General features: G+C 46.9%; 1 protein-coding gene across 1 annotated transcript in view; it reads right to left on the bottom strand.

Moving 5' to 3' along the window:
• Positions 1–21,508, bottom strand: part of LOC147692232 (neurexin-2-like) — a 1,848,214-nt gene that overhangs the window by 1,137,304 nt on the left and 689,402 nt on the right. The window lies entirely within an intron of this gene.

Genomic DNA, 21,508 nt, shown 5'->3' with positions numbered 1-21,508 from the left:
GGTCCCGGGGGCTGCCCCAGGAGGAAGCAAAGCCGGGGAGCGCCATTGCGCTCCCCGTGAAGATGCCAGCAGGGAGCCAGGAGCCCCCCTGGCACCCGGTGATGTGAAGGAGGGGGTCGGGGGAGCGCCAGCGCCCACTTCCATGAAAATTGCCCCAGGGGGCGCAAGGAGAAGGCTGGGGGAGTGCCCCCGCACTCACCCGAGGTCCGGACGGGACCGCTGAGGCCGCGTCTGCTCGCCAGAGCAGGAAGACCAGAAGTGCTCGGCCGGCTCCCGCGGCAGCACAGAAGAGTGCTAGCTGCACGGGGAGTCGGCGGGGGCGGCCAGGGGTGGGCTCCCTGGGCTGCCCTCCAACCCTGGTGACACGCGAGGGTCCCGGGTGGGACCTGGACTGGGACCCGGACCCTCAGAACAACAAAGTTGGCATCGGGGGACCTGGACCGGGCCCCCCAACAACGGGCAGAGCGGCAGGGGGTGGCTCCCCGAGCCACATACTCTCACCTGGGGGTCTGGGTGGGACCAGGCCCCCCACCGAGGCCCAAGACGCAGCCGGAGGCCACAGCACGGATCTCCCCGAAGCAGCAGGAGAGTCGCTCATCATTTATGCAGACAGGCCCATAATGCCTTTCAGGCCAGGACCGGCCTGCATGGGCAACCCAGCATTTTCTTGGCTTGTGGTGGCTCCAGGAGAACGGGGTCACCACCCTGCATTTATAAAGTTGCTGGGGAGCTGCTGGAGAAGCGCAGTCTCCCCACAGCACGAAAAGCAAATTCCCACCCCAATTGTCTTGGGAATTGAAGGAATCAACTCCTCCAGGGCTCAACTTGCAGTTAACACCTGCTGGGCTGGAACTTTTGTTCTTAAGCTGGAAGGAATCAACCCGGGACACGCGAGGGTCCCGGGTGGGACCGGGACACTCAGAACAACAAAGTTGGCGTCGGGGGACTGGGTGGGACCAGGCCCCCAAAAAACGGGCAGAGCAGCAGGGGGTGGCCTCCCCGAGCCACATTCTCTCACCTGGGGGTCCGGGTGGGACTGGGCCCCCCACCGAGGCCCAAGACGCGTCCAGAGGCCACAGCGCGGCTCTCCCCGAAGCAGCGGGAGAGATGTTCATCGTTTATGCAGACAGGCTGATAATGCCTTGCAGGCCAGGACCGGCCTGCAAGGGCAACCCAGCGTTTTCTTGGCTTGTGGTGGCCCCAGGAGATCGGGGTCGCCACCCTACATGTATAAAGGTGCTGGGGAGCTGCTGGAGAAGTGCAGTCTTCCCACAGCACAAAGAGCAAAGTCCCACCCCAAGTGTCTTGGGGATTCAAAGGAATCAACCCCTCCAGGACTCACCTTGCAGTTAACACCTTCTGGGCTGGAACTTTTGTACTTCAGCTGAGGATGTTTTGATAATTGCATCAAGGAGTGAAGGGCTGAGATGGGAATGTCTGCAGAAGGGCATCCCCTGGAGGTGAAGAGGTGTAATTGCACTGAAATGTAGTTATTCATGGTTATTTCTTTTAGAGGGACTGATGTTCAATGTGAAGTATTGGTGTAAGGTGATGTCATAAGCTAAGTGGCTAGACACTCATGTTAGGGTGTCTGGCAATATTTACAACTTAATCCCGTGATCATCTGTGATGCCTCTAGGGGCTGTAATTGCAATGCATTTTTAATGATATCCAAATGTTCTGAGTACTGTCATTCTAAAGTGTGCATAAACATGTATTCTTGCTGCTGCATTTAGGTGAAAACCCCAGACTATTAGCCCTTAAGATGTAGAGGTGCATACTGTATGGTCAGTAGGAGATGCTCAGTCAGGGTCATGTGTCACCAAGGCAGGTGTAGCTTGTTTAATGCTTGTTGAGGTAATGGGGGGTCGCCAATGGGATGGTGCCAGTGCGCAGGGCCCTCACTCCAGGTTAAGATCAATTCACTGCATTGGGGGCAAGATGATGTGCATACATGTGAGTGGTGGTACTAGACCCTACCCCCCCTGCGGGAGGGGTGGAGATGGTCTGCAATGTCACAAAGTAATTCCATCAGCTTATGTATATTTGTAAATTGGTGTATGGTATTGAGTGGTGTGTGTGTTTAATAAATGTACTCTTACTTTCATAAAGCAAAGTACAGACTGGACAATCAATTATTGAGTGTTATTTTTGCGCACCTGCAAATGGCAATTACTAGCCCACACCACCTCCCTTGAGTAAGCCTCAGACTGCTCTGCAACGCTACCCTCTGAAAGTCAGGCACTACAATGGGGTGTTTGGTTCCCAGTGAAGGACAAATGTAGTAATGTTATTTGTGAAGGCCTCACAGATGCTACCTCGTTTTCCGACATATAGTATTATATGTACCTCAGCCAGTAAAGTAAATGCAACAAGTGGGCTGCAGCACTCATTGTGCCACCCATTACAGAAACCTTGTAAACTATGTTTCCTGGTTAACACATGTGGCCTATTTGTGCAGCTTTAAACTGCAATATCAGCCTGGTAAAATAAACCTTTTTGCCAGGACTAAACCTTCCTTTTGAATAATCACCCCTAAGGTAGGACCTAAATGCCCATAAGGCAGGGTCCATGAATTTAAATATTAGGGCATGTACATTTAATGTTTTACATGCCCTGACAGTGAAAATAACTTACGTTTTTTTTCATGTTAGCAACACTGACTCTCCTATAGGAAAACACTGGGTTACATTATAAAAACGTATAATGCCTAACTTCCGTTTGGGAGCAGCTAGAACAATATTTCAAGGACTCATTTTAATAGTAATTTAAAATCCAACTCTGATTTCCTATTACTATTTTAGAAACTACACTTTTCGAAAGTTGCTATTTCTCTACCTAAATCAAAAGGGATTTTCTGCCATTGCCCAGTGTCTCCTGACTGTGAATGGCTCCTCTGGGTGAGATGATCATTACTGGCAGACCATGGTCAAAGGGTCTTAAGTAGGTAGGAGTGTAGGTGCAAAAACGGCCCTGTAACAAAATCGGCCGAAAACTGGCCGTGGCAAAGAGCGCAGTCGCACCCCCAAACGGGGGGTGGGCGGCCGAGCACTTTGTCAGGGCCGGTTTTTGGTTCCCAGTCCGGCCCTGTAGACAGGCTTGCCCAAAACCCAGAGGGAGGTGAAGAACTATCCAAAACTAGTTTAGGGGTCGACAGAGGAATTGACCTGCACTCCAAGGGTCAGTTGACTGACCTCCTATTTGAACTACAAGGACACAACATGCTACCAAAGGCTTTTTTCTGCATTTACCCAGCTGACCAGTACCAACTGGACCTGCCCTGGAAACTGCACCTTCCCTTAGAGTTGTGAGTCCTACCCCCCAAGTAGTGCCCCCCAGATCCTGGATCATTGGCTGTTGTTAGAGTGTACTCTTCCTGTCCCCAAACAGCAAGACCTCGGACTTAGAAACTTTTCCCCAACTCTCTGCCTGGAGAACCTTTCGAGACCAGGATAGCCATTGAACCCGCAGATGTTGAATCACTGATTGGCCTCAGCTTGCTGGCCTGCAACGCAGAAGTAGATCGACTTCCAGAAAAGTTTTGAAGTCCAAACGTCTAGGGCTTCATCTGGACTGGCACCGAGCAACATTCCATTGAGGTCAAGGCCTTCCCAGGCACAGACTTCGCCCGCTTGGAGCTTCTTTCCCATCATCATCAACAATCACCCCTGTATCCTGCTCTTCGGCAACCTGCCGTCATTGAGTCCTGTATCAACCCAGCTTGCCTGCTGTCGACAAACACTTTTCCTCCATAAAAGTTTCTAAGTCAAAAGGTAAACTTTCCACTCGAAAAAACCTAGTCTCTATATCCTATCAACGCTCAATCATGAATGGCCTTAATTTTTTACTTCGTCCAGGTCTATCACGACCAGATAACTTCAGTTGTCGCTTTGTGCTTTTTGGCAAATATTTTAAATTTAACATTTGAAAATTCTCATCTCCGATTCTACAGTAAGACGAATATCCTAGACTGCAGCATGACTTGTTGAAAACAGGTGCAGCTTTTAACAGGATCTGGAGCTTGATGGGAAGGCAAACTGGACTTGATCTGGCAAATGTGTCATATTGCAGAAACCACCATGTCTGCCCAACCTCATTCCTCTCCAGTGAGGTACCTGGAACTGCACTTACAGAAGCGATCACGTCTGATATATCTGCAGAGACATTGAGTGTCCTGATTCACTAAATGGCTTGCAGACAGAACAGAGCCTGCATTTGGGGCAAGAGATGAGCAATGCATTAAGTTGTAATATTTGGACAAGTCATGTCCATCCCTACCATGGCTTGACCCTTATTTGTTTAACTTGCTTTTGTTTTGCTTAGAGTTTTTATAACACAAACTAGACCTGAAGATATCAGGTATTAGAGTGCTTTACATGAGCACCAGTTTCGTTATAGATGGACACATTCATTTTTGTTAGGCACAAAAAATCTTCCACAACCATCCTCCCAAACTTGTCAGCTCTTTTCTTGCCACTCTGCTTTCCTAGCATACAACACCTGTTCTCACTCGTTCCCTTCAGCTGTAGGTGCAACTTTGAACTCATTCCTTCTCACCTCTTAACCCCCTTGCCTGCGGGGCTAATCCCCCTGCTGTGCTGGGGCGCGGGGGCGCACACAGCGCCCCAGTGCTCATGAGGAGCTCAGCTCGTCATGAGCCACAGTGGCCGTGTGCTCATGACGAGCTGATCTCGTCATAGCCACACCTGTTTCTTCAGAACGTTCAGCACAGCAGGGCAATTAGCCCCGCGTGTGAGGGTTCTGAACGTTATGAGGAGCTCAGCTCGTCATGAGCACCCGGCCACCAGTGGCTCATGATGAGCTGAGATCATCATGAGCATGGGAGGGGTTAATCCAACCATATTTCACTTCTCTCAAAGGTCCCCTTGTTGTTAAAAGACGACCAACTGTCTTTGGTGTCCTATTCTTACACCCTCCCCTCTTCCCTTCCCTCCACCCCCCCCCCCCGTTTTCTTTCCCTTCTTCTCGTCCTTTCCCTCAAGCTCAGCTCAGCTATCCTCTTCTCTCCCCCCCCCCCCCCCTTCCTCCGCACACAACCATGTTCCCGCCTCTTCCTCGCTCCTCCCTCACAGTAGACTGGTGAGGGATTAGGAGAGGAGGGGGCCTGAGCGCCGGGAGTGGATCTCCACGCACACTGCTCACTCCCTTATCTCCCAGCGCCATGAGCATCCCCTGATAACGGCGCCTTTGATAAGATTGGACCCGAGTCTCCCTCCTCCCCCCTCCCCTTCCCCAGCCGAGGATTAGGAGGAGACAGGGAGGGTGGAAGAAGCAGGAGCTGAGGCCTAGAAAGGTCAGAAATGACAGAGATGGCTCAAACTTAAAATGCGGAGAGAGAGAGAGATGACAAACACAACACACCACATAGAAACAGAGCCCCATTAGGCATCAGATACAGACGGTTACTTTAGCCAGAGGGGGGGCTGAAGAGCAAGTAATAGCCCCAAGACTGTCGAGCGCTATAGTTTTTATTAAATAAATACCCTGTCCCCAAACTATAGTTCTGAGACACTAGCGCGAAACCGTAATGGGGAGAGGGCATTTAACATCTGTTATTGCCGGAGACAGGTGATTTAGACCGTTATTGGAACATTCCAAACAGATTAGGCAGAATGTTCTAAATGAGCTGTGGCTGGTTCCCTACCACCTCACTGTCTCCAATGGAGCTCCCAGCTTTCCTTCTTCTTTTTAAGATGTGGCTGCAATCCAGTTAAGAGGTGAACAGATTCATCGAATGGGGGAGAGGATGTAGTCTCACGGCTATAGACTGCCGATTTTGGTGCTGGAAATCTGAGTTCGAGCCTCGGGCTCGCCCCCACGTCCTGTGATTCTGGGCGAATCACTTAATCTCCCCGTGTCTGAATGTGTAACGTAACCGTGCTCATGTAAAGCGCTCCAATACCTTCGGGTCGAGTTTGCACTATATAAATCTGCATTAAAAAAAATAATCTAATGCTCAACGAGAGAAGGGACAGAACACTGGGAGCTGACCTCCATGTGCCCTCAGTGGCCCCTCTGCCTGCCAAAGCAGCCCAGGATCCTTCAGATTTTACATCAGATATCTCCAGAGACCCCAGCACCCGTGGCAGTGAAGACCCTACTCCTCAGCGGAAGTGGTCACTAACCGATGCACAATAGTTGTGGGGCACATTCACTCATGCACATGGTTGCGATGTAATGCGCGTGCCCTGCAGATGCACGGACGTGTGCACTTTCAGATAACCTGCTTGGCGGCTGCCTTTTCGGGTCATTCCTGTGATTATGTTACAGAGTGTGGTCTCCTTTTACTGTCACCAAACCCACGATTTTCTGCCAGACTTTCTCCCCCACATAGAAGTGAGCATCCTTCCTCATAACATTGATTATTGTTAACGACTGCCTCCCATGTGCCGGTGTGAGTGACCACTGGTCACCTAGCTAGGAATGCTGCCTTCAAGGAAAAGAGTGGGCAATGTTGTTAAGAGACAACCAACTCTCTTCAGTTCCTGTTCCTGATCCTGCCTGAGGCCCCCTAAGCTGCTATATATCTACTGCTCAGGATCCCGGGGATGGCACAATGTGTGAGAAATATTGTACCACCACCCCACCCCATTGTGATGACATAACATGATGAACGTAAAACTAAAACCAGTATTTCCTAGAATAAAGATCCCTATTATAAATCAAGCTAGAAGCTAATAGCAGCAGCAGTGTACTATTAGCTCATAGGCAGTTTAACTGGATTTATAGACGAATGTTGCCTATATCTTTTACCAGTAGCCCATACAATATCATGTATCGCCGTTCCAGGGACTCTCCCCAGTAAGCTCCTTGACTTTGCTCAATGCTTTATAACGACTAGTTTAACGACAGATTATTTATTTACTTTTATGCCACAGAATCCAGTAGCGGTTGCTACCGACCAGGGGTGGGGATGTGGGAGACGGAAGGAGGGGAGGGAAATTATAATTTTAAAAATGCACTTACCTTATCTCTGCCGACCACGGCTGCCGCCTCTTCATTATCCGTTCTCCTCTCCACTCGGCATGAAGCACCTACCCTACCAGAATCCCCAGACCAATCACAAGGCTGCTTAAGCAGCGTTGTGATTGGTCTGAGCACCATGGTTCGGTTCTGAGGCAGGGACTGGCAGACTCTGCATGTTCTCCACCCAGGCTGTATTGCAGCCTGCGAAGAGAACATGAAAAATGCGTATGACACTTTGGCCAGCCCGAGAGGGCTGGTCAAAGTGTCATGCGCACTTTAGGTACAGCCAACACTCCTTTTCCTGTGACGTGTAGGGAGCCCAGCCCCAACCCCTCCTGGCTTCAGCTGCAAGCTGAATGCAAAAAACAAAATGATAATATCGAACGTTATTATCATTTTTGCATTCAGCTCGCAGCTCAAGCAGTAGGACAACGCGCCTCCGCCTTACTGGAGGAGCTGCCACTGTCCGCATCTGTGATACAGGCCTGTGAAGAAGTATTACTTTGCCAGTTTTACAAACATTCTTTTAACACATTGTTCCTGAGGTGTTTATAGTTTAAATATAGTCTTGTTGTGATAGTGATGGTAGGTTCTGCTGCGGTCTGATTAGGTCCTGTGACCATGCTATGACTCTTTTGGTAGTAAACCTTTTAAGATTGTATTAACTTAATGTTGTTTTTTTTTTTCGAAACACGTGGCAACTTGATTTGACTGATAAGAGAAGTCAACAGAATTTCTAATTTAGAATTTTTATCCAGCACCTCTATGCCCTCATATATCACTATATGGCATCTAATAAGTTATTGCCTCTTGCAGGTATACCATTAGACGTAACAGGAACATCGAACTCAGAGTGTTCAATGTCTATACGAAGTTTTATCACACAAGCAAAGAATTTTGGGGCCTGATTAACAACTATTTTGTTTCTGTTATAGAAGACAGTCCAAGAATATATTATGGGCCGCAAAATCTAACATTCACTGTGATCTGATGGCTTGTAGAAAAAGATATAGGAAAGCAATTGAGTCTGCAAAAAAAAAAAAAGGGAAAGGTCCCTCTGGTCATCCTTACAAATGTCACTATCAGTTAAGGATTCAACGTCTTTCTGGAAACACGCCACCTATTGGCTTAATGGTAGAAAGACTAAATTGGAGTTCACAGTCCTACACGAAGGGTGTGAGACCCACTATGGGTGTCTCTATGGGCTAGGTAGTAATGAGGTCAAGAGTCAAATTGAATCATAGGGGGAAACTCTGTGTGGTGTTAAGGAGGACTTTGAGTACTCCTTGGAAAAAACACAGGTGACGATTTGTTCTAGTATTCCGGCAAGAGCCCCCGGCCCAACCGAATTCCCAGTGATTAGTAGAGAGATGACCCAATTGTCTGGGCTCGATATATTAATATGTTAACAAGCGGACATGAACATTCCCCCTCGTGGAATATAGCGGAAATAATCCCTATCTATAGGAAGGGTGATAGACCAAACACGACCAGCTGTAGACCTATAAGTCTAATTGATTCACTGAAGTAAATGTCATGCAAGTAGGTGTTGTCTAGGGTTCAGGACTGGATTTCAGTGCATCAAATGGATTGTTCCGCTTTGTAAACTAATCGGACCTGCCCATTATCTTGAGGTTTTGAGAATTTTAGCTACTGATACTCGTAGGGTGAGAGTCTTTGGTTTGGCCAGATTTTGGTATGCACTTTGGGTCAAACATTTTAAATGTATTACATGAATTTTCTTTTGTACCCTCTTTCTAAATTATATTTATGCAAATCTTTTGTCTACTCATGAACTATTAATTTTAGTCCTAAATTGTTTTAATTAGTGATATGCTATCTTACTGTTATTGATCTTTATTTTTATGTTGTTTTAGTCTGAGCTGTACCTTGCACTTTGTAAGATCATTGTGATCGAAAAGAAGTTATTTGATGATTAATATATTATGATTTTTTATGTTGGCAAATTTTAGGTCTGGTTTGAGCCAAAACTTTTTGAGTTTACTAAAATTAAATACATAACATACTGACCTATAGGACTGTCAGCCTTCTTCATTCTTTGATCTGTTGTTATGTCATTCACATTTTCATCTGTCCACTACAGCAAAAGGCAAGGGGCAACGGTTCAGCCCACTTCAGCCATTGGTTATCTTCACTGTGAACAATGGAAATCTTCTCTTTCACAAGGAGCATATCCACAAACACAGTGGTTTGCTTCTGTGCCAAGGACTACTATACTATTTTTGAGACCAAAAACAGTTTTGCTTGTAGCTAATTTTTTTGTAATGGAAAAGCACACTCAGCTCCCCAACAATATTTTTTTAATTAAAACCATGTCAAAAACAAAAAACAAATTGACGAATCAAAAAGGCGGTCATACAATGCCAGACCCACAGGCTTGGCCAATGAGTGTTTAGATTTGCAATTTAGTTAATAGACCAAAGCACATCAAGTTTGAGGCAATTAAGAGTACATATACGTTTTTGTTGCAGTAGCAGTTATTTGTGAGGCTTAACATTTTTCTTTTGGATTTTTGTATTACAGGGCAGCCCACTTTTATAGACTATACTACGATTTTCTTGTAGTTAGTTTTGTTTCGTAGGCAGTATTAATGAATTGTTGTTTGTTTTTCTTTTGCTTTTCCTACATTGTGATGATTTTAAGTCATTTCAAATTAAAGTGAATTGAATTACTCTGGTTCTCGATTTGCTGGTAGGGGCACACATGTCTTTGCTGTGCCTAGTTACAACAAGAAATCATGGAGTAATATATTATACCATGAGGCCCCTTTTATAAATGTCTCTAAAATCTCGCTAAAACCCGTATGATTTCAAATAAATTACATTAGTAAACTATCCGTGTACAGTCACAAAGTTATTTTTCAAAGACAGCAAAGATGGCTGCAATTTTTTAAAAAAGTTGATCCTCCTGCCAAAATGGGATCCCAGTCAGCCCCCTCCAAGGAATGTCAATGGCACTCGAAAGGCTGAGCCACAAGCCTTACAAATTCGACACGTCTTTGATCAGCTGACCCCTCTTTATTACATTTATGCCCCCCCATCTGCAAAATTCTGGTGCTGGCCTACTAGGGCTGGAGTTAGTCCCGTCTAGCGTGGCCCGCAAGAGAGGCAGCAGGTCCTTATAGTAGCCCTAGTCCAAGAAAGAGTGAGGGGATCTCTCTACACAGACGGAGCCCCCATCAGGTTTCCCCCCAGCTCTGCCAACCAGGAGAGGGTGTAGGCAAACACTCCCTCTCCCGCTCCTCTATAAATGTTTCATCTACAGCTGAAACTGCCATTTAGTCTCTCTTTAACTCACTTGAATCTTTGATGGCTTCTTTACCTCTCCCCCACCTTAATCCCTGATTAACCTGATTTGCATAATTGCAACGGAATAACTCATTAATATTTGCTTCATTATCGCATGATAGAGGCAGCAGTTGTGCACGATTTGAAGCTGGCATGGAAGGCTGGGGGGGTCTGAGGCATTTGCTTCTAACACACATTTAGAGATACCTGACGCTGTTGAGATTGACTGTAAGAGGTTCCTGATATGAGAGACACCACTGTTACTTTTCATTCTAACACACATGACCTTCACACCCAAAGAGATCAGCTGGTGGTACCGACACCCAATGAGATCAGCTAGAGGTACTGACACCCAATGGAATCAGCTGGAATCAGATTTTCCTAATGTCTGCTTTACACTAAGCAAAGGAGAGACTGGAGCATTTTTTAAAAAGGTCCAGCGCACATGACCCACCAGTGATGAAAGCGTATAGAGTGTTCTGTTCCTGAGTGAGCAACTAGGTCTAGTGGAGGGAGGAGAGTGCTCCTCTTAGGAACAACAGACCTCACACACCCGAGGGGTGTCATGCTTCATCATTGGGCAGTTCCTCATTGTGCTGGCGCTTTATGCCCAACGGACCCCTCGAGGGGGCTCTTTACCGGAGGTCTTTCCATTTTCTGCCTATGTGTGTTTGAATGAATGAGTGATAAAACATGAGTAGAATGGATGAGTGAAATGTGTGTTAAAATTGGCTAAAGGGATCCAGACATGAAGCAAAGTTTTAATACTCTGGTGCCTTTGTCCCAGTTAAAAGTGTGATGTGAGCATAAAATAGACTTAATGATCTATTTAGGAACAAAAAGTAGGGCAGAGCAAGGTCAACATGTTTCTTGCCTTTTGCAGCCCATAATGGGTCATGGCATCTCTTCCAGACCAGGAAGTCCTAATTCTACTCTTTACAGGAATGGTGAAATAAGGAATTTGTAAACCACGCCCTGTGATTGATATGCAGAAAAAACGAGACTTCAGCTATATATCTTGCATACTTTACATAGACACGTGCAATGTCTCTATGGTTGTAACCCATGTCTGTAGTCGGTGGCAGCCCAATTGGACCGGCAGCTGGAGCAGTATGCGGCGTCTTGTCACTACGTGTTGATACTCAGGTATGGCAGTCGACCTAACGAACAAATTACTTACCTTCGGTAACAATATATCTGTAGGAGACATATATTAGTTATGGATTCCTTACCTTAGTATTACCCCCAGGCATCAGACTGGATCTAGAGAATTTTTCTTCAGCAGTACCCCTGCGCGTCAATAGGTGGTGTCGGTCGACTCCACGTTCGTCGTTGGTGTTGTGATCACTGGAATGGCGTTGCGGTATCTACTTAGATGCCCCCCCTGCATGCTGACGTCAGTTCTTTACATGACATTTCATGCCAGAAGCTCAGAGCCATGCAAGACACTGACCACTGGTGCAGAAAACTAGGGCCCTGAAAGGGAGTCTCTTACCCTAGAAGTCTATTTGCAGAAAGGGGAGAATTGGTGGGGCGGTAAGGAATCTATAACTAATATATGTCTCTTACAGATATATCGTTACCGAAGTTAAGTATTTTGTTCATCTGAAAGAGACTATTAGTCATGGATTCCTTACCTTAGAATAGATACCCCAGCAATACCAACCCCTGAGGTTGGTCTGTGAAGTTCCCACCAGGAAGTCCTGAAGAACGGAGTGACCAAAGAAGCTGTCTCTTCGGACTTGGCTGTCAAGGCAGTAATGTTTGGTGAACATGGGCAATGAAGCCCACGTGGCTGCCAGGAAGATGTCATGAAGGGGGACTCCATGTCTCAAAGCAGTAGTGGCTGCCGTCGCCCTGGTGGAATGGACGTGCAACCCCACTGGAGGGTCTTTTTTCACCAAAGAATAACACATTTTAATGCAAAGAATGCCCCATCAAGAGATGGTTCATTTTTTCATGGCCCAACCTTTCTTGGCACCCTCAGGACCAACAAAGAGCTGATCATCCACCCAGAATTGTTTTGTGCGATCCAGGCACAATAAGAGCACACATTTTGGATCCAGACGGTGGAGCCCCTCTTACTCTTTAGAAAGATACGGGGGCAGGAAGAAGGTGGGCAAAGTGATGGTCTGTCATATGTGGAAAGAGGTAACCACTTCCAGGAAAAAAGAAGGTTGAGTTCGAAGGACAGCATTGTCCGGATGAACAGCAAGGAAAGGAAGCTTAGAAGAACAAGCCTGAAGCTCACTCACCCTGCAAGTAGAGGTGATGGCCACCAGAAAAGCAGTCTTGAAAGTCAAGAGCCTGAGAGGACAATTATGTAATGGCTCGAAAGGAGCACACATAAGGGACGTTAAAACCAGATTCAAGTCCCACTGGGGCATTACGAAGGAATAGGAGGAAAGAGGTAAGTAATGCCCATAAGAAATCTGTTGACAATAGGGGACTTGAAAAGAGATGGCTGATCAGGAAGGCGAAAAAAAAGGCCGAAAGCAAGCCTTTAAGGGTGCCCAGAGCAGAGCCCTGCTGGGCCAAAGATAGAATGGAGAGGAAAACTTCTGAAAGGGGGGTCGAAAGGGGATCCACAGCCTTTGTTATGCAGCATGCCAAAAATGTGTTCCATCGACAGAGGTATACCGTTTTAGTGCAGGGACGCCTGGCTGCCAAGATTATATTACAGACTTCGGGAGGAAGGTCGAAAGCTGTCAACTGTCACCACTCAATCACCACGCAAGGAGGTGAAGGCTGGACAGGTTTAGGTAGAGGACCGTCCCCTGCTGATGCGACAGAAGATCCCCCTGAAGAGGCAGTCTGGTCAAAGTATCGATGGCCATATTCAAGAGCTCGAGATACCAGACTCTTCGAGCCCAATACGGAGCCACAAGAATGACTTGGGCTCAGTCACGCTAGATCTTCTTCAGCACTCTGGGCAGAAATGGTATGGGCAGAAAGGATATAGAAGACCGCAACTCCACTCACAACGAAAAGCGTTGCCTAGTGGGTGGTCCCTTGGAAATTCCAATGCGCAGGACTTCTGACACTGCACGTTCACTTTGGTGGCTAATACATCTAACCAAGGCTCTCCCCACTGTTGGAAGAGACCTTGCACCACCTCTGAGAGAAGACGGCATTCGTGATCCATCAAACACTGGCGGCTGAGTTCATCCACCCTGGCGTTCAGTGAACCTGCCAGGTGTTGAACCACCAGGCACATGCCCTGATGTTCCACCCATGTCCAGAGGTGAAGGGCCTCTTGACATCGGATCCACAACCCCACCCGCCCTGTTTGTTGCAGTACCACATGCCGGTGGTGTTGTTCGTGAACACCTGCCCTACTCTCCATTTGACAGAAGGAAGAAATGCTTTCAGTGCATGACCAATCGCCCGGAGCTCTAGAAGGTTGATGTGGAGCAATGACTCCGCCGGAGACCAGAGGCCTCTGATCTCTGCCTCCCCCATGTGGCCGCCCCACCCTAGAACCACTGTCAACTCTGGTTGGGGAAGGGAGAGGGATCTGCTGTTGACTCAATCCTGGTTTGTTAGCTACCACTGCAATTAGTGTGCAGGGCCTTCCGAGATCTGGACGCAATCAGAAAGATTCCCCTGATGCTGTGCCCACTGGAACTTCAGATCCCACTGCAGACCCTGCATAGGCCACCTGGCATGATCCTCCAGCAGGATGCAGGAGGCAATGAGGCCCAGCAGCCTCAGGGTAATTCTGGCCGAAGCCCGGGATAGAGGCTGAATGCTCAGAATCATAGCCCGAATATCCCTGACTCACCGATGTGGAGGTTAAGTCCGAAATTGCATTGTATCCAGAACCACCACAATTAAAAGCAGCTTCTGAAAGGAAATCAGGTGTAACTTCGACACATTGATAGTGAACCACAGCGAATGCAGAAGGTTTGCTGTAGTCTGTAGGTGGGAGACGATAGCCTGGGCGAGCTCGCCTTCAATAGCCAGTCGTCGAGATAGGGGGAGACTGGAACCCCTGATCTGCGCAGATGAGCTGCGACCACCGCCATCACTTTCGTGAACACCCGAGGGGTGCTGGTAAGGCCAAAGGGGAGCACGGTAAACTGAAAATGCTTGTGGCCTAGGTAACGCAGATGGGCAGGAAGGACGAGGATGTGAAAATAGGCGTCCTGCAAGTCCAACGCTACCATCCAGTCTCCAGGGTCGAGGGCCAATGTCAACATTTTGAACTTCTCCTTCCGGAGAAAGCGGTTGATGTCCCCGAGGTCCAAGTTACGACACAGGCCTTTGTCCTTCTTGGGTACCAGGAAGTAGTGGGAATAACAACCACAACCTACTTCTGGCACAGGGACTCGCTTGATAGCTCCCTTGGCCAAGAGAGCTGTAACTTCCTGACGGAGAAGGGCCAAATGATCCTCCGACATGCGATGGAGTGTGGGTGGCATAAGGGAGGGGTAGTCTCGAAGGGGAGGGAGTAGCCCCTTCAGACTATCTGCAAAACTCACCTGTCTGACGTGAAGTTGTGCCAATGGGGGAGGTGATGCCCACTGGCAACTGGTGAACCTGAAAAGTCAGACTAGGAAGGTTTGGAGGCTCCTGCAGAGGGGGCGCTGGTCGACTGGCCCACCCGCTGGCCCCCAGACCCACAACGCTGGGTTCCATGTCCCCAAACGCACGGAGGTTGGGCAGCTTGTACAGGCCTATGTCTCTGGGTGGAACATGATGGGGCACCCCTTCAGTAGCCACGAAAGGGGCAAAAAGCAGACTGCGCAGGGCGAGAGGTGGTAGCGAGGCCCAAGGTTCTGGCCGTAGCCCTAGAATCCTTAAAGCGCTTGAGCGTGTTGTTCGCTTTGTCGCCAAACAAGCGACGGCCATCAAAGGCAATGTTCTAAAGAGTTTGGATATCAACCGAAAAGCCGGAGGACCTCTGCCGGATGCAGCATCTCAGGGCTACTGATGTTGAAATTGTCCTGCCTAGCAAGTCGTCAGTGTCCAGCCCACAACGTATGGTGAACTTTGCTACATCTCTACCCTCAGCAACTGCACAGGAGAGAACAGTCTGGGCCTTCTCCGGGCACTGTGGCAGCACCTGTGCGACCCTGTCCCTCACAGAGTGGGTTTAACGGCCCAAGACACATGCTGTGTTCAGCGACCGCAGACCTAAGCTGGTGGACGAAAACATCTTCTTGCCAAAATGATCCAGCTTTTTGGATTCTCTATCTGGGGGAGCAGAAGGGAACGCACCTTTGGACTTTGAGGCTTGGACCACCAAGCTCTCAGGGGTAGAATGTTGGGAGAGGAAAGTGGTGTCACCCAGGGCCGGGAGGTGGCCTTGGGAAATCATCCTATTCACAGGAGCCCCTGTGCTGGGCTTGAACCAGGTGCCCAGAAGGATGTCTGTGAGTGCTTCTTTGAACTGCAACAGGGGCTCCGAAGAGGCTGATGCTGGCTGAGGCACCTCAGTCAGGAGGTTAGAACTGACTGCCACCATAGGTAGGTCAAGGCCCAAGGCCTCAGCCGCCCTATGCAACACTACAGCATAGGAGGCTCCCTCCTCCATAGCCACAGTAGGGGAACAAAGCATACCAAGGTCTGAGGATGTATCCAGACCACTTGCCTCACACAGTTCCTCACTACAGTCCGGCTCCTTCAATTGGTCTGCTAGAGGGTCAATAGACCCCTCCCAGTCCTCCTCACCCTCCTCTGGCTATCACTTGGGTGATAAGGAACACCAGGATAGAACAGAGGTACATAAGTATCGGTCGTTGGCGGTACCGCGGTCGGTCGACGCCGGTCCTGCTCTTTGTCCATATTGAGGGAGAGGTTGGGGTCGACGCCGGCTGGGGACATAACTGGTGTCGGAATGGGCAGAGGTGTTGCCAATGGATTTGGCGTTGGAGGAGGTGTTGTAAGGTCAACCGGCACCAATCCGGATCCAGGTCTGGATCTCTGGGGCCCTGCGGCGCCGGGGCCGAAGCCGCCATCAACGAAGGACTAGAACCCCAGCCATGTCCGCTGGGCCCGAAGGCGCGCAAGCGGAGTCAGGCTGCCCAAGGATGGGGTGGAGGACTTCGTAAAAGCTACGAAGCTGGGAATGGGTCGCCCGGCTCCTGGAAATGGAGGGAAGCTCAGGCTCAGCAGGTAAAGCCAAACGACTACCTTCCGCATCCAACGTTGTGTCGTCAACAGACGAGGAGAAGGCAAAGTGCAAGGGTGCTTTTTCGCCTTCTTTCTTGTGCATCGACTTACCCGAAGACGAAGACTTGGAAGAGGAGTGATGATGGTGACTCCGGGACTGGTCATGCGACCTCCCGACCAGGACTTCGAGCGGTGCACAGCTGACTGCCGGGCCTCAAGAAGCTTTCAGGACTGCTCCCGCAAAGACTTCGGGTTCATGGCTCGGCAGTCGGAGCACGACTTCGGATGGTGGTTGCGCTCCAAGCACCAGAGACACACAAGATGTGGGTCCATGACCGAAATTAACTTGTGACAGAACCACAAGATTTGAAGCCGGTCTTTCGATGTGAGATCCCTTGCACCAGGAGTCGAACGGCTCAAAAAAAGAAGTCGACAAAAAGTCGAAAAAACTCTAGTCAAAAAAGACTAAGGGTACCGCTCTGTTCGGATCCCCACTGGCTGGTGTGGAAGAAGAAAGAACTGACATCAGCGTTCAGAGGCGGCGACTAAGTAGATACTGACACATCATTCCGGTGATCACGACTCCAACGACGAACGTCGAGTCGACCGACGCCACCTACCGACACGCAGGGGCACTGCTGAAGAATAATTCTGCAGATCCAGTCTCACACCTAGGGATAATTCTAAAGTAAGGAATCCATAACTAATAGTCTCTTTCAGATAAGGGCCTAACAGGGGCCTCGCTGGTTTACACCAACACTTCGAAGGATCTAAACTAGCAATCAACATTTGAACTCTGATTCGCCAGTATGAATATCTTCCTCATATCCATAAACAGTGAAATATTTTCCCTGCCCTCTGTGAGCCTTTTTCAAACACTTATGACATAGATCCCACTTTGGAGAAGAAAAGTTACTAATCTGCAACTCTGATACTCCAGTAGTGGATTCTTCATGTGTGTACATCAGAAGTAGCATCTTCCCTGATACCAGAAAGTAATTTCTCTGATTATAAATTTGAGGGAGAGCTCACGTAGGAGAGAATGTTTCTACATGCAAACCCGGGTTCTCCATTATGGATATTTTACTTGTAATTTTACTATGCTTTAATACGGTTTAAGTGAATACCTATATTGATGTCATTTTAAAAAGTATCCCCTATGAAGGAGAAAGGGTTACTTTCACGTAATACAGTTTATCTAAGATAAGAACATCTTTCCTATTCTTTACATTAGAAATATCTTACAGTGGGGAAGATATGAGCAAAGTTTAATTCAAGGGCCATCCTTTGTAATTTTCAGATAATTTCTCTTTCAACTTGATCCTTGCCAGGAAGGGAGCACTGCTGTCAAATTTGCTCCAACGCATGCCTACTCCATGCATTTCAAGGCCTCCAAACAGAATTTATTTGATTACAAATGTACTTTTCCTTTTAAGGTCTTGATGCATATTGAACAGAAGATGCAAGCCGGGGCTCATTACACTTGACACTCTTGTTAAGCGTAACTTGTGCTGCAAAGCGAAGTTTAAAGAGGAAGCCCTTCTTATTACAAAAGGACAGAAAGACTTTTGATATCACATATATGCTAGACCTAGAAATCTCTTGTTGCCACATTGAGCTAGTGGAAAAACAGAATCTGTGCAGATCCAGCTGCCTGAGTTTTCAGGGTTTCTATACTTAGGGTTTGTACAGTCCTTGGAAATGGCAAAACTGTGACATTATTTGAAAAAGCTATTATTGGTTGATAGCATGCTGGAGAACATACCTTAAAGGCGCAACTATTCAAGTAGACATTTGACATTCACCCACCCATGTCCAGATGCCTAATTTGTAAGACTCACTCGGTCCCCATGAACTGTGCACATATATGGTCTACAGACTCCCCCTTACAGCAGTTTCTCACACCAGATGTCACCTTCACAAACCTCTCTACCTGATTTGTTAGTGCTGCAAGTGGACATAAGGTGCCATGAGGGTACTTTACAAAAAACTAACAAATAAATATAATCCTATGGGCCATATGTACAAAGCTTTTTATAGGTCGCAAATGGCCCGATTGGTGACCAGAAAAAAAAACATTTTTCTATGTACAAAGCCCTATTTTGCGATTTGGTAACTTATTACCAAATCACAAAACGGGTTTGTTATTTGGTATTATGAAGGGGGGTGTTAAGAGGGGGGTCCCTTCCTAATCCCAAATCGCAATGGTATGTGTGAATGTTTTGAGACCGAAATACGGTTGCAAAACAATTGCATTTTACTGCCTACTTCAAGTAGGTGGTAACCCATTTGCAAACAGGAAGTTGTTCCCAATGGACCCCTTCCCTTTGTGAATGTTTGGGGAGAGGATGTAGCCTAACAGCTAGGGCGGTCGATCTCAAATCAGGGGAACCGGGTTTGAGACTCGGCAATGATGCTCAACATCCTGTGATTCTGGGCAAATCACTTAATCTACCCGTGCCTAACAAAAATGAATGTGTCCTTGAGTAAGCAACTGGTGCTCATGTAAAGAGCTCTGATACCCAATACTTTTGGATCAAGATTGTGCTGTATAAAGTCGGGAAAAAAATGTTTGGAAAAAACGTTTTTTTAAGAGCAGGAAGTGGTCCCACGGACCACTGCCTACTCTTAAAAACTGGAAATAAAACGTTTCATTTTTCTTTTTAAGACACATCCCGTTTCCCATTAAAGAAAAGGGGCTGCATTGAAAAAAATGCTTTATTTAAAAGCAATCACAGACATAGTGGTCTGCTGACCCCAGCTGGCCACAATGCCACTGATTTTAGCGATTCCCAATGGGTCGCAAACCGAGACCTTCCTCATGAATATTAATGAGGTAGGTCTATTTGCGACCCACTGGGAATCGCAAGATGTGAAAAGACACACCAGTACATGGGTGTTTGTGAGTACTAAATAGCGAATAGCGAACATTCGCTATTTGGTAATCGCAAAGCCAAACCTATGTACATCTGGCCCTAATTTCCATCACCTAACACAAGCAATATACCAATGTGACGATTAGAAGGACTTCAAGATTACAAAACGCATTCTGAGAATCATGTAAGGCTTGTTAAGTAGGCTTTAGACTGTGTCAACAGTGCACTGACATGCATCACAGCCCCAGCCCCAGTCGCCTACGCATATACTTGTAGAGTCCTTCAGTGGCTTACGATTGCCCAATAAAATACACTGTATCTTCCATACAATGGAAACTAAGAGCCAACAGTCAAGATACACATCAAACTTTCTTGCCTGATCTCAAAATCAAAGAAGCAACCCTCAGAAAAAGAAAATGGTGCAATAAAAAGCTGCTTCTGACCATCTGGGAAGTTCTGAACATTTTTTGTTTTCAAAGCACTGAAAAAAACTTGTTTGCAGTTGTCCCAATGCACAAGTCTCTCTACGAACGCCTCAACTGCTGAATGAAGTCACTAGGAGAACCAGACAAAGAGCCCACACATAACCCTTGTTTTCTCAAAAAAGCTATTGTTATACAGGTTTTTATTGCATAAACCTGGGCCAAAGGATTCAATTCACACCGCATGAAGAGGATGCAATGCTGCACCTTGACTCCATGAATTAGGCCCTATTGAAGAAGGGCAGGTGGCAGACAAGGATCCATTTTATCTTCAAGGGCCATATTCTATATGCCCCAATCTCAATACAAGGACAGTTTTTAAGATTAATCAATCCTTCTGGTACATTGTGAGACCCTGGAAAATAGGAATTAGCAGTCCTATTGAGATAGCCTTTGATTTCAGCCAGGTTTTACTATCTAACATCAGATGGACTCAGCCCGAAAGGTTTAAGACAGTGATTGTTTTCACGCATGTTATGAGAGAGTCAATTTCACAGTCTTGAAAAAGATGGTTTGAATCGGGACGATGCCATCGAAATGTGTCGACACATTTGATTCCTAATTTGTGATGTGGGCTGATATCAAAGATGAAAGATTGAATAACAATCGAGTTCCAGCCTCAACTTAATATTGTCATAAATAGGATTTTTTTTAATGACAAAGTGTATTGTCTGAAGGACACTCTCTTTTGCTTCTTCTTTCTATGTTCCCCCCTTTTTTATGCTTTGCGCTCTATATTTGTCATGTTGTGGATACCTTCATTTGGATGAAATGCATGCAATATTATTGTTTTTATTAATAATGTTTTTATTCTTATGTATTGATTACATATTTGTTAAAAAGTTTTTGAGTAAAGTAATTTGCATAATTTCATTAGTAGATTGGTGTAGTGATATATCCCATTGGTAAAGGTTAGTATCCTCCACCTTGCGCTTGGTTTTGTGGCTGGTGAGTGTATGAGAACAGTATGCGGAGGGTGGTGTGGTTATACACAGTTTGCCAAAGGAAAATGTAACGCTTTTGTTTGAGCCAAAGGACTAGAGCACTTTATAACAAAACTAGTCTACATTACATATGTTTCTACGCACAGTGAGATTAACTGATTTTTCTATAATTATTTGACTTTGAGTTAAAGCTGGAATTTGGACCTTAATCCCCATGTTCCAAAAGCCAGCAACTCTAGTCACGACGCCACATCTCCTCCTCTGCTACGTTTGTTAAACGTTTTCCAACCAAATAACGTCCTTGCTCCAGAGGAAGGCAAATCGAGTGGTGCTGTAAATTCATCTATGTTGTCCACAAAAGTCTAAATCAAGTGGGACAGATGAACCTGTTTTTTGTTTTAAACATATACCACAATCCAGAGCATGATAAAGCTGGAACCCAGGCTGCCTCCTCCTGTGTATTTCTGTAAGAAGGGACCAAACCTGCCTGCGGTCGCTTGGCATGGAATGGGCCAATAATGACAGTGAGTGGCGCAAGTCCTTAAAATACACCAATCACACCAATCATGGTGAATGGTTTTTGGATCCCAAAGGCAGGAGATATCACAATTCACGACCCTGACGTTCCATTTATCCACACAGTACAATGTAACGTCCCTGTTAATAGGCAAGTGCGGTAGAAAAAGGCACACTGGGCCTAGCAGCCGACAGGTTATCACATGGAAGAATGCATAGCCAGTGCGGTTTTCACTTCTATTTAAAGAAGTCTGTGGCCAGCTCACTTCCTGCTTTCA

Source organism: Lissotriton vulgaris, chromosome 9 (genome assembly GCF_964263255.1).
Source record: "Lissotriton vulgaris chromosome 9, aLisVul1.2, whole genome shotgun sequence".
Classification (NCBI taxonomy): Eukaryota; Metazoa; Chordata; class Amphibia; order Caudata; family Salamandridae; genus Lissotriton; species Lissotriton vulgaris.
This window is presented reverse-complemented; position numbering and strand designations above follow the sequence as displayed.